Here is a 15,114-nt window from a genome sequence, read left to right as displayed (position 1 = left end):
ACCTTTCCCATGACAATGGTAACTACTGTATTATTATTATTATTATTATTATTATTATTATTATTATTATTATTATTTTTATTATTATTATTATTATTATTATTATTATTATTATTATTATTACTATTATTATATCATTATTATTATTATTATTATTATTATTATTATTATTATTATCTTTTAGATCTGGTAAAATTCATGAACCACTTCTCCTATCTTTCTGTGTACGACCTGGAGTCACTCGTGATATCCAGGAAAAATCATAGGCAGCAAGTAGCTTCCATTTCAAGCACATGACAGCACTTGTTGGCAGAAGCGACCCAATACTGAGGGCTCTTTACACGCATCCTGCCTCTAGACTCCCTTAGGTCCGGATGTCGGCATTTTCGATGGGGGTTCAGAAATAGTTTAGAGAATATCCGTTTCGTGTAGTCCGTCAACAGGCATTTCTGCGACCGTAAGTTATTACCGGCGAGAAACAGTGCCGACTGAGTCCTAGTTCCTGGCGGCGTCTCTCAAGGGAGTAGGTGGGGCCAGTATGGTCCTTGTCATGAGGCAGAGGGTGAGGGGAGTGAGGGGAAATGGTGGCTGGGTGGTTTTGCTCCGCCCGAGGGTGTCAGATAACATGGTAGGGCAGGCATGCAGGGAGGAGGAAGAAGGAGAGTCTCTGGTTGGCTTACAACACTCACAATAGGCCTATCAGGGAATGAAAACAAATCAGGATGAGAAGAGTGAACAAATATTTAAGAAACGTCAAAGTGGCAAGACCAACTGGGTCGTAATAGTTACAAAATAAACACTAAAAATATATTTCACTTATCTAAAACATGTTAAAAAATGCATGCTGGAGAATTTTGCTTTATCCCAGCCCCTTTTCCTACCAAAATAATAAAATTAGTTAATAGTATTGATGAATCCCTCGACCTAATAATCAGATAACGGCAATAGAAGAAAGGTTGCAGGCTGGCACTAAACTACAACAGTAAACATCCCAACAGCATCTTTTCAGATGATAAACACTTATCACAGCCATAAGAGAAAATAAATGCTCTCACTACCTCCCTCACAACACAACCATAGGACTATAGCAAGTATACTTTCCGGATTTTTTTTAATAGAAAGATCTTTGAGAACTAGGCCTGGAATGAGGGGATCTTTGAGAACTAGGTCTAGAATGAAGGGATCTTTGAGAACTAGGTCTACAATGAGGGGATTTTTGAGAACAAGGTTTAGAATGAGGGGATCTTTGAGAACAAGGCCTAGAGGGAGGGAGGGAAGGAAGAAAGGAAGGAGAGAGGGAGGGGGAACGGACGTATGGAGAGAGGGGTGCAGGGTAGAGCGAGGACGATCACTAAGCTCCCTAAGGTGTAGTGTTGTCTTCCATGACCATCGCTCCTATAGACTTCCAGGATTGTGTTGACGGCCATTGGTCATCCCCTAGGCCAACCCACCCTGTCCACCCGTCTCACCCTGCCTAACCCCTGAACCACGCCACCCCTCCCCCGACCCCATAACCAAAACCACGAATCCCTTACCCACCCCCTTAGAGAAACACCCTCTCTGAGGATAGCCAAAACAGATTTCCTCAGCTGCCTTTTTTTCCCCAATGTGTGTCCCACGTGGATATTTATTAGTTCTCTAAGACGTTGATGGAGTTATTTGTGAGTGGTTGTTGAGGGATTTATTAGCGAGTGGTTGTTGATGGATTTATTCATGAGTGGTTGTTGAGGGATTGATCCGTAAGTGGTTGTTGTTGTATTTATTCGTGGGGTGAATTTTAAGGGATTTATTCGTGAATGGGTGTTGAGGGATTTATCCACATGTGGCTATTGAGGGATTTATCCACATGTGGCTATTGAGTGATTTATTTGAAAGTGGATGTTGGGACCATTTATTCGCGAACATTTATTCTGGGGCGGGTGGGGGGGGGGGTTAAGGAAAAAGTGGTTGACGAGATGAATATTTATCGTGATTGATGAGGAATTTAATTGTCGGTTGAAGGAGGCGAAAGATTGTTAAGGAATTTACTAATAAGGGAATGATGAATATTTTCATGTGCGATTTGTTGAGAGAATTGTATACTGGGGTTTCGAGGGGATTTATTAGATGAGGAAGATGAGAGAGAGGGGTCTGCGATGGGGTCTATATTCATGGGATTGTCTTTTAGGTATAGCAACGCGGGGATTATTGAGCGATTTACTCGTTCGGAAATATTGGCGGATTTATTATTTGGTAATATTGACCGATTTTAGTCACACTGAAATGTTTTTTCTCTTTTTTTTTGTTAATGATGGGATGGGATTTATTTTTTTTTTTGCAGAACAAACATTATAAGCTATTCCTTCTCTCTCTCTCTCTCTCTCTCTCTCTCTCTCTCTCTCTCTCTCTCTCTCTCTCTCTCTCTCTCTCTCTCTCTCTCTCTCTCTCTCTCTCTCTCTCTCTCTCTCTCTCTCTCTCTCTCTCTCTCTCTCTCTCTCTCTCTCTCTCTCTCTAATTTATCAATCATCTCTATTTTTCCTTAGTGGTCCCCCCCAATCTGAAAGATTTTTTATAGCAATAAATTTCGTATAAAAATTAATTCAGCCATCAGCGAATTTTTTTGTTTGTGTTGTGCGCTGTGGTCGGAGGTGGACCCCTCACTAAGTGGCCGGAGGTGGGATCCTCGTTACTTGGGCCCTCTCTCTAATGTTAGTGGCTAGGGGTCAGATCTCTCGTTAATAGGGACATGGGTGGTCCCCCTCGCTAAGTGGCCGGGGCTGGGCCCCTTGGGTAAGGGGCTCTGGGATGGGCCCCTCGCTAAGGGGACAGAGGTGGACCACGCACTTGGAAGACGCTGTAGCCACCTAGTAAGAGGCCTCTGGCCCCCTCCCCCGGCCTCTTACTTGGTGGAATGCTCCTAGCAAGGTGCGCCTGGAGGGCCTCCTCACATGGGCCAGATGGGTCCCCTAGATACGAGGCCAGTTGGGGTCCCCTCGTTAGATAGCCAGTGGGGTCCCCTAGCTAGGAGGCCAGTTGGGGTCCTCTCGTTAGATGGCCAGTTCGGTCCCTTAGCTTGGAGAGCCTGTGGGAGACCCTTCGTTAGATGGCGGATTGGGTCCACTAACTAGGAGGCCGGTAGGGGACCCCTCGTTAGACGGCCAGTTGGGTCCCCTAGCTATGAGGCCGGTAGGGGTCCCCTCGTTAGATGACGGTGGGGGAGCGCTTAGCTATGCAGCCGGAAGAAATGTATTCCTCTCTATTTCAGTCTCGCCCAGCGTTGATCTCTCAGGCCATCTATCTTTAAGTCGCTTGGTTAAAACATTGTTTACGAGTGGAGGGAGGATTGGTCGAGGAAGGGGAGGGCTGGAGGAAGGGAAGAGAATAGAGGGGAAGAGGAGAGGAAATTGGGAATGGACGGATAAACAGTATAAACTATTCTGTTATCACTCCCCTCCCTATTTTCTTCCAAACTCAAACTAATTATTTCGCTCTCCATTCTTAATTAAAGAATTAGAAGGGAGAAGAAGGGTAGAGGAAAAGAAGAATTGAAGAGGATAGAAATGAGAGGAGCTTGAGAAAAGAGGAATGATTTGAAGGTGAGATAAAAGGGTTTGGGGATGAAGTATTATTGTAATTAATTGATCATTGATCCCTGACCCCATATTCAAGCTGCGGGTAATGGACCTCACACATCCTGTGGATGGTATATGTCATACCCATCGTGTGGGCGGTGAATCCCATACCCATCCAGTAGATAGTGGCATTAAGTTACAAAATCACATAAAGGGTTCCGGATCAGTTCCCCTATGATCTTTATGCTAAGCAGTTTGTATTTTAGCGAACAACTAACACAGCCCTAATTTGCAAGATCATAGGCGTCTCTGTCTCCCTCGGTTCTGTCTTTCTCTCTCTCGCCCTCCCTGCCTCCTTCCCTTATTTCTTCCTTCATTCCTTCCCTCCCTCCCTCCGTCCGCTCCTACCCTCCATTGTGGCTCGGTCTAGCTAGCTCCTAATGCGATAATTATACAATGACGTGAGGATGAGAGTGGAGATGGGGCAATTTGCGACATTTTTACGGAGTATTAAATGCCTGTTATATAATTAGGCAATGAATGTTGAAAATTAATCCGATATTAGTGTACGTAAAAGACAATGAAATACTTTAATAACTAACAGAGACAGATGGTGAGAAGGAGCAGGAAGATGGAGAGCAAGAGAAAGGATGCGTAAGAAATGAGAAGAGGAAGGAAAGGGAAGAGAAAATATGGAGTAGGCAAAAGATAACGGAATGTAGACGGAACTGAAGATACATAAGAAATTACGAAAGTATATACTAAACTACATTACATTACACTACACCACTCAACACGAAAGTACACTTCAGGCATTTGTTCATATGAAAGTATAGATATTAGAAAGGGGAAATGGAAAGAGGTAATGTGGGAGGGGCAGGGATGTGTATGACACACGGAAGATCGTGACCAGTGAAAGGTGAAATGGAAGGGGGGAAGAGACAAAGAGGGGGAAAGGCAACAGGTCCCGGCGAATAACAGAAAAACGCGTGTTACACCCATGCACGCGAGACAGCGAGGAAATTCCTCCCCTCTCCACCAACATGATCCCACGACCTGTTGGGGAGAGAGAGGGGGAGGAAACGTGATCCCACAACAAACTGGGGGAGTGGGGAGAAAACATGATGTACGACTAGCTGGTGGGAGAAATGGTAGGAAACATAATCTCACGACCTGTTGGGGAGAGAAAGGGGGAAGAAACATTATGCTACGACCAGCATGGCGAGAGAGAGGAGATGAAATATGATCCCACGGCCAGTTAGGGGTGAGATAGGAGAGGAAATATGAATCCAAGATCAGCTTGAGGGGGAGAGAGAGAGAGGGCAGAAAATGTTATCACACGACCATCTGGAAGAGAGAGAGATAATGCTTGCCCAAGACATCTATGGTTTTCTGCCCTTCTTATACAATCACGTAACAGAATTTTTTTATAAATAAACAACACTTCATATAAAGGTGTTACATTCATCTTCGGTGCCCCCCTTTCCATATCGGTGCTGCGCTCACTAGACTCATCGTTTCCCCTCTCTATCTTCCTCCTTCTCTTCTTATCTTTTAACCTGACACCCTTCTCCCATACCGTTTCCATTCGCTGATGGCAGCAATAAATATGCCAATATTCTCTCCTTACCTCACTCATACCCTTTACTATCTCTCTTTTTTGAAACCCTTCTCTCCTATTCTTTATTTTCCTGTGCCACATCCTCAACGTATATTTTTTTCCCCTCAACCTCTTTTCCTATTACCCCTTCTTCCTTTTCTGTCTTTCATTTTGTCCTTTTCCATTCCATTATCATCTACCATTTACCCATTAATTAATCTTCTTTCTCTTACACCTTCTCCTCCTCCTCCGTGCCCCACAGGAGACCTTATGTGAGTAAGTTGTTGGCACTTAAGACACTGACAAGTACTGATGCTTCCACCCACCTCTCTTCACAGGTCTGGGGCTCGGCCAGTTTGTTGATGATGAATGTTGCTTATCTGCTTCTCCCCTTACTTGATGAGGACCTGCCTGAAGGGCGACGCAGAAGGATGAGGAGGAGGAGTAGTAGGAAGTGCAGGTGATTACAGAGTATCCAAGTCTCACCTTATTTGAGGAGGATCTGGTAGACGAGAGAGAAAAGGAGGAAGAATATAATTGGAAACAGGGAAGAATTAGAAGAAGAAGGAAGGCAAATGTCAACATCGAAAATGAAGAGATGTGTGTTTGAAAACCACTCATGATACCACTTAAGGAATCTCGGGTAAGGCTAGATGTATATTTTTTTGTTTTTCGTGCCTCTGATATATATATATATATATATATATATATATATATATATATATATATATATATATATATATATATATATATATATATATATATATATATATATATATGTAAAAAAGGATGTTCCTCTTGTCGAGTGGATCTTATTTCATGGTCACTATGCACTGTGCACTGAAGATTTGAATTAACACAATTGTTAATACAACAGAATTATGCAAGTGTAGATTTCTATAAGTCGTGCTGTCTATCTTTTAATGTTTTCGACGTAGCTCATGGCGAATAAATAAATATATTAGTTTAGGTTTGAAGAAACTAGATAAGAGGATTCATTTATGTATATCATGTCCGTATATTATACTCAGACAACATTCATAATTTAACTCCTCGCAATGAATTAACGTTGCTCCTTTTAATTTATATATCATAATTCAAATGAAGCAAAGCTGAAGATTATATCTTACAACAAATTAAATCTCTTGTATGACTCTGGAAAGCATCGTTTTGAACTACGTACGAGAACTGCTACTCCCAGCTTATCCTAACACAACCATGGGTTCTTGGTTAACTCTGGATGACACCTCGCTAAGGTACGTATGACTACTGCTACTCCCCCAATTTATCCTAAAACATTCAAACTTTTGTTTATAACTCCAAGATTCGTAATGTACCCCAGTTATTTCCCTTAAGCTATTACCTAGTAGGCACAATATCAAACAATAACGTAGATTTAACGTTGAATTAAATTTTCTCATGGATACTGTGCCTACAGGGTTGTACCCGTCTGGAAATATACATGGTCCCGTGACCCTCTCCAGTTTGCTGGATAATGCCCACTAACAGTCCATCTGCGTGTTGTGAAGTGCACTACATGCCAAAATTACTGCAGTTTATTCATTTTTTGCTACACCGTTTCGAACACGAGGTATAAACCGCAGAATAAGACTAATATGTAACACGCTCGAGCACACTAATATCGCAGTTTTCACGCTAGAGTTCAGCGTTTTGGACGATTTTACTTCATCACAGCATTAATGAAGATTTACCAATATATGTGAACTAATTAGAAATAATTGAGACATCTAAAAAAATGAATTTATTGAGGATATAAGGCTGTGTTTTATTATTGTATTTAATAGGTGGATTCTTAATATTTTACTCTTTTCCTATTCACGCATGAAGTGCAATATCCATATAAAATTTCCATCTTTTCTTCAAATTTTCTGTGAATAGTAAACACGAGGTATAAAGGTTCGTATCTCATGTATACTATTATATTTAGAAAAAAATTATTATTTACGAGGTCTATTCGGTTCGGTTGGTGACTATTTAAAGTACGTGCGTGAAGCATTTAGAGCGTTGTAGTTCGAACAAAAGTCGTCAGCGAAGCACTTGTTCCGGAAGTGTTCTATCTTGTTTCACTCTAACTCACAGAGAGAGAGAAAGAGAGAGAAAGTGTGTGTGAGAGAGAAAGTGAGAGAGAGAGAGAGAGAGAGAGAGAGAGAGAGAGAGAGAGAGAGAGAGAGAGAGAGAGAGAGAGAGAGAGACAGACAGACAGAGAGAGAGAGAGAGAGAGAGAGAGAGAGAGAGAGAGAGAGAGAGAGAGAGAGAGAGAGAGAGAGAGAGCGTTGATGCCAGAGAAGCTAATTAATTTATCGTCATCCCAAGATCAGTTACGTATCGTGTTCCTGATTACACGATGGGGAGAGGCAAGAGGCAATGTTTTTTGTAGTAGCCTTTGCTTGTTTAGGTGTATGCGGTTTTTATTTTCGTCAACGTGTATGCACAAACGTAAAACTTGAACGACCGCAAAGCCATTCGAGAACATATTATATATATATATATATATATATATATATATATATATATATATATATATATATATATATATATATATATATATATATATATATATATATATATATATATATATATATATATATATATATATATATATATATATGGGATGGAAGTCCAATATGTATAGGGGGTAGACAAACGCTGCAAGCACAAATGCCTCCACCGTATTTGTTTATTTCTTGTGCTCATATTTCGGTGCACATTTAATTTCGGGTTTTAGCCCTGTCTGCCCGGCGTTATTAATTCTGTGCCTCTGACATGAACAACACGACCGGCCCGCCGCTCCACCCAATGAAAACCAACCGACTTAATTAAAACCATCTGGTCACCCAAACTTCCCTCTCGAACTTCACCTCCCCCCCCCCCATATCTCTCGCTCTCTCTCTCTGTCTCTCTCTTTGCTCCTATCATACACTACTAGCACAGTCTAGTTGTTCTTAAATTCGTTTTATATGTCGTTCTTCATTACATTCGCTTGCAAAGTAAGCCAGTTTCCTTAATATTGCAATTTTGCTTGGGAGTGTAGTCACTCTTTTTAGATAATTTCATTCAATATCTGACTGCACTTCGGTTGCTTTCCTGTCTGCTCTGTCCTCTTCAATGTCATTTGGATTCTGTGCAGATTACTTTGAGGTTTAAAGAGTGAAGAGAACCCTTTTTCCCTACTATGAAATTTAAATGTGAGGAAACTTCTCCATGGATTTCTTTTGTCCTTAAATAATAGCCGTATTTTATGATTATTCATAAAAAATCTGACTGGCATGTTCTTGTCCACATTATTTTGCATTCAAATGCTACAGTTTCTTAATTGTTAAAAACATAAAAAAAAATATATTAACTTCGCATATTTTCTAACACTTAATGGGGTCACCGATTCAAAACCTGTTCTTCTATTTTCTACGTTCATAATTCTGATATCATCGGTAGCAGGTCCAAAGCATTGCCAACGGACATAGAACTATCTTAAGCATCAAACCAAGAGGCCGCGCTCATTTTAACCAGTAAACAGGTGGTTTTCCTGGCTCGCTCTAGATTTATGACGTCAATGTCCCATGATGGACGCTTGCCCATCATATTTGTTGGGGGATGCTACAGTTCAACAGGTGTAAACCTAAAATAAATGGTTACAAAACTGACGGGTATATCCACAATGGTTAAGTAAAAACAAAGGCCACCCCGTCATCATAAAAGAAAGAAAAGCACTTCACAGGTACTTCCATTTTGATTACGTTGGAACTTAGCTAAATCAGTGCTTCACTTTTTCATGTATTTGAATCACACGTTTTGCAAATAAGCAATTCCCTCCAGAATATAGCAACTAACTGAATCTTAGGACTAACTACACCTAAAAAATATTAATAATTATACTGCGAAAAATACAGAATATACATATATATATATATATATATATATATATATATATATATATATATATATATATATATATATATATATATATATATATATACATATATAAATATATATATATATATATATATATATATATATATATATATATATATATATATATATGTGTGTGTATATCACGAAAATAAACACGTGATTAAGAATGTGACAATGTCAGACCACGAAGGAAAAATGAAACAGGAAATTTCCTTAAGTACTTTCGTATATTAAATACATCTTCAGAAGGTCTATCTTCTGAAGATGTATTTAATATACGAAAGTACTTAAGGAAATTTCCTGTTTCATTTTTCCTTCGTGGTCTGACATTGTCATATATATATATATATATATATATACATATATATATATATATATATATATATATATATATATATATATATATATATATATATATATATATATATATATATACACACAATTACACAATTGATCAACACATTGTATTGCTTTTGAATGCCAAAAGTTTGAAAATATATAAGTTTTCTTGTCCAAGCCGCTATGAGGATATCTTTACCCAAGTTTAGTAAATGTTGACATTTTTTTATGTTTGTATGAGGTAGGAGGGGCGGTGATGGCAGGGAATGGGGGCGGTGATTGCAGGGAATGGGGGCTGTGATGGTAGAGGAAGGCGGTGATAGGAACGTTGAGGGTGGGGAGTGGGTATTGGTTGAGATGGCTGAAGTGCGACTCTTGATATCAGTTAGGTTGGCTGGTGATGGGACTGTTGGGTGGGGATATTGATAGGGAGGACTGGATGAATTGGTAGGGAAGCGGGTAAGACAGAAGAAGAAGGTAGCAATGAGGAAATGAGACAGAAATGTCACAGTGTTGGCAGGGGAAGCGATGAATGATGATAGGGAGGAAACGATGAATGACAGGGATAAAGTTAGTGACGGAAGGGATAAAGTCAGTGAAGGCAGGGAAGGAACAAGTGATAAAAGGAAGAAAGCCAGTAATGGCAAGGAGAGTGAAACTGAGAACAGTGGGATAAAGTCAGTGATGGCAGGGAAGGAGCAAGTGATGGAAAACAGGGAATAATATGAAGGAATGCCAGGAAATCATGTATAGCAGTGGAGCTAAAACATGTGCTAATGAGAAAAATACGTATGCCAACGAAGGAAACACTAACTACAGGTAATCGAACATTACTCAGAGAAAGATGAGAAAGACAGCAGTTTTAGCGAAGCACTGACAACCATCGTAATATACATCCCTGCAATTGTAATTCTACAATTGCAGGGATGTATCGAGCGAGTACAATCGTATGCGAGTCGTGTTTCCTGGACGGTTTAGAGGTTTTAAAATTCATGTCGACGGTATATATTACAGATATTGCGTAGCTAGATGTGCGAAATTAGAGTGAATACGGCAGTGTTTTACATGTTCAGCTAGCAAACTATATTTTATATAATTAAAAAAGACGTTCAGAGTTCAGATGAAAGAGTAATAACGTTATATATATATATATATATATATATATATATATATATATATATATATATATATATATATATATATATATATATATATACAGGTAGACTAAACTTTCTACACCTCGTCCAATAACAAAAGAACGGCATTTATATGATGAGAGCGGCAGTGGAGGCATTACGACCACATTCCCAGCCCACCATCGCACAATGTGCGTTTATCCATAATTTATTGAATATGACAAGCGTAAAGGGCCGTATCGCTGAGAAATTCGATTCCAAGTTTTTAAGCCCGGGCAATGGCGGACCATATATCCCAGCCAAAACCATCCAAATTTTCCATAACTGTTATACCAGAGAATTGAATCCTCCACACGCCCCCACGAATGGAAAAAGCTTTTTTCATCGGCATTCGAGCTCGGCTGGTATTATCAGGAGGATAATTCAGGCAGTATTTTGTTTACAGGCCAGACCCCCGTTACTATAAACAGCACGAGGAGAGACGTTGCTTATTTTAGGCTCGTGTTGGTGTGGTTAGAGTGTGGAGGCGGTCCTTGAACCAAAGAGGGCTGCAGATAAGTCTACCCACTCCATCAACCCCAGCATAAAGGAGCTCTCTTTGTAATAAGTTCATGGGTGTCGGAAAGGAATGGGAAAAAGAGGGGGGGGGGGTTCTACAATTTGATACTTTTGTATTTTGTTTTTTCTATATGTGACAATTAAGCTGTTTGCTAAAGTTGTTTAGGTACACATTCAAAAACACACTTATATTTATAAAAGTCTGTCTGTCTGTGTATCTTTCATCTTCTCTGGCATTCCAAGGATAATATATATATATATATATATATATATATATATATATATATATATATATATATATATATATATATATATATATATATATATATATATATAGATATATATATATATATATATATATATATATATATATATATATATATATATATATATAGATATAGATATATATATATATATATATATATATATATATATCTATATATATATATATATATATATATATATATATATATATATATATATATATATATATATATATATATATTTTATATATATATATATATATATATATATATTATATATAAACATTATATTATATATACATACATACATACATATATAATACATATTAATATACATCAATACGCTTTTAACAAATGCGATTCTATCGATGTGGTCGTTATAAATCTTAATTTGTTTATGCGTTCGTGATCTATAATAATTTTTGTTGTGCCTTCTTGATCTGTGGGAGCGACCCGAGACACGATGGGAACATGTCACGCTACGTGTCTCTGGGTCATTATCCTTCTTTTTCACTGGTTCTTAATCTTCACTGGACCTCTTTTCATTTCTCAAAACAAGTGTTGGGTTATCTATTTATGGTACAAACGATCACGCATGTACAAAGAAACAAAAATAAATATGCAGAAAAGTTCATCGTATTTATATTTGCATTCAGATACCAAAACATACAGAGTTCATTTGTTCGATTTGTACTTTCTACCATGTGGGTTCGCTGGAAACATAAATAGATAATCAGCATATGTATTCAGAGTCATCGGTGCACACACCTAATCACATTAGATAGTATGATAAAAACTGGCCCCCCCTGTGAGGAACCCCACAGACAACTAAGCCGTAGTGAGGCCCCTGCAAGGTCAAATAGCCCGCTGAATGGCCCCTGCACAGACAACTGACCAGTTGTGAGACAACTTCGCCTCAAACTGCTGACCAGTTGTGAGACAACTTCGCTTCAAACTGCTGATCAGCTATTGCCCCTCTTCCCCCTTTCCCCAGATAACATACCAGCTGTGAGCTCCTTCTCAAGCCCCCCCCGTCCCGTCTCACAGACAACTGGCCAGCTGTGAAGCCCCCCCCCCCAACCTTCAAACACCAATGACCAGTTGTGAAGGTGACCCCAAACAGTGGGCAGCCGTGCAGGTTCCCGCCACATAGTTGGCCAGCTCTTTATTTTAAAATAAGTAGCACCAAGATAATGCATCCCAAAATAAACCATTGTTTACTTGTGTTTGGGTTTACCCTAATACGCTTGTCACTGTTCTTGGTACTAGTGTTCTTCTATTTAAGAGTTCCTTGGTGTTATATATGTGTGTAGGAAATAGAAGTAGGAAACAATATTTTATTGTTTGTGTTATCTTTTTGAATGCAAACACTTTTGCAGCCAGGCATTTATGCATAATAAAGCATAACAAAAAATTTAAATGTGTTGGAGACATTAAAGAAGTGCATAAATGGTGTCTTTTCTGGTTCTCTATATATACGGAATGGAGGAATCGTACAATAATAAGTTCTTTTCTGATAATGTCGATTAGGACAACAATTAACAACACAAAACATGGTGTACTTTATGTGAGTTCTAGAGATATTAACTGGAGTATTTTATTCACCAAAATTCCAATGCCTTTTTCAAGTTTGAAAAGCACTAGATCGTTTGAATCTCTACATCTTTCTTTTCCATTTTGGCAAATCCCTCTGAGAAACTCTCCGGCCCAACCAGATGCAAGACGCAATCCGGAGAATGTCGGGCGAGGAGATTAGCGAGTGGCATCAACGCCAATGCGACTTTCCGGAACCTCTAACTTAGAGGAAAGAGGCGAAAAGTGCAAAATAAGTGACCCTGTCGCTTTGGTATCAAGAGCTCTCGACCACAGAACCAGCAACTTCCAGCTGTCTCAAGAAGTGACTTGCTAAGACTGACAATTGCCAATAACGTCACATTGGGAGGGTTATCAGGAGCAATCTGGGGAACGTGTGTGAGTGTGCGATCTATCCTAACACCTTGTAAGACGGGCCAAACATGTCGTTACCTCAGTACCTGTTACCTTTGTGTTAATCTTGTGATCCCTAATGTACTTATGCTCTCATGAGGGTTTTCCTGTCTACTTTAGTCTTTATACATATATATATATATATATATATATATATATATATATATATATATATATATATATATATATATATATATATATATATATATATATATATATATATATATATATATGACAATGTCAGACCACGGAGGAAAATGAAACAGGAATTTCCTTAAGTACTTTCGTATATTAAATACATCTTCAGAAGGAATTCCTTCTGAAGATGTATTTAATATACGAAAGTACTTAAGGAAATTCCTGTTTCATTTTCCTCCGTGGTCTGACATTGTCACATTCTTAATCACGTGTTTATTTTCGTGATATACACACACACACATATATATATATATACCCTAATACGCTTGTCACTGTTCTTGGTACTAGTGTTCTTCTATTTAAGAGTTCCTTGGTGTTATATGTGTGTAGGAAACAATATTTTATTGTTTGTGATATCTTTTTGAATGCAAACACTTTTGCAGCCAGGCATTTATGCATAATAAAGCATAACAAAAAATTTAAGTGTGTTGGAGACATAAAAGAAGTGCATAAATGGTGTCTTTTCTGGTTCTCTATATATACGGAATGGAGGAATCGTACAATAATAAGTTCTTTTCGGATAATGTCGATTAGAACCACAATTAACAACACAAAACATGGTGTACTTTATGTGACATATATATATATATATATATATATATATATATATATATATATATATATATATATATATATATATATATATATATATAAATATATATAAATATATATATATATATATATAAATATATATAAATATATATATATATATATATATATATATATATATATATATATAAATATATATATATATATATATATATATATATATATATATATATATATATATATATATATATATATATATATATATATATATATATGTCACACTACCACACCAGTTGCAATACGACGTCACAAATGGCAACGTTACAACGCCTGTGGAGAAGAAACACCGTTTCCCACGTATTGCTTTGCGTTATGTATACAAAATAATGATGTTACCCCCAGCACACCCTTGAAGCGTAGATCTTAAAATGCAACGGGTTAACCAAAGCAGTTAAATACGCAAATAAACACGCTCGCAGAATCTCTCATCATCAAGGGGTTTGGGCCAAGACAAGAGGTCACACAGGTCAACCTTTTGCTACCATCGGGAGCCTGGTCGGTAATCTCGGTTGTCAAATCATTTCTGCTGGTATAAACATACTTCTGTTTCCCCTGCTAGGGAGGGGCGCCCATGTTCTCCCACATCACAAACTCTTTCACTAAAGGCGTTCTCTCTGTACAACCCTCAAGTTTAATCGAGCTTATGGAATGAGGCTATTTACGGCGAAATTTGTTTTGGGGTATTTACTGACTGAAAAAAAATTGTGAAATCAGAGCCAAGAAAGAAACTGACCAGAGATACCATGGGTAAACACGAAGGTGAAGGAAGACTTTTAACATCTGGCGTGTTGACTGACAGGATGCTTTGCACAAACATTTTTTTTTTTTTTTTACTTTCGTCCATTTTTTTATTTTTCTTAATGAGTAGTGGTAAAAAACCTTGCAAGGTTTCCGTTGAGGTTGGTTTTATCTCTAGTTGACATTTTGGGTGAGAGTGACGAGAG

The sequence above is a fragment of the Procambarus clarkii genome, chromosome 7 (assembly GCF_040958095.1).
Source record: "Procambarus clarkii isolate CNS0578487 chromosome 7, FALCON_Pclarkii_2.0, whole genome shotgun sequence".
Classification (NCBI taxonomy): Eukaryota; Metazoa; Arthropoda; class Malacostraca; order Decapoda; family Cambaridae; genus Procambarus; species Procambarus clarkii.
Note: the sequence above shows the minus strand (reverse complement) of the source record.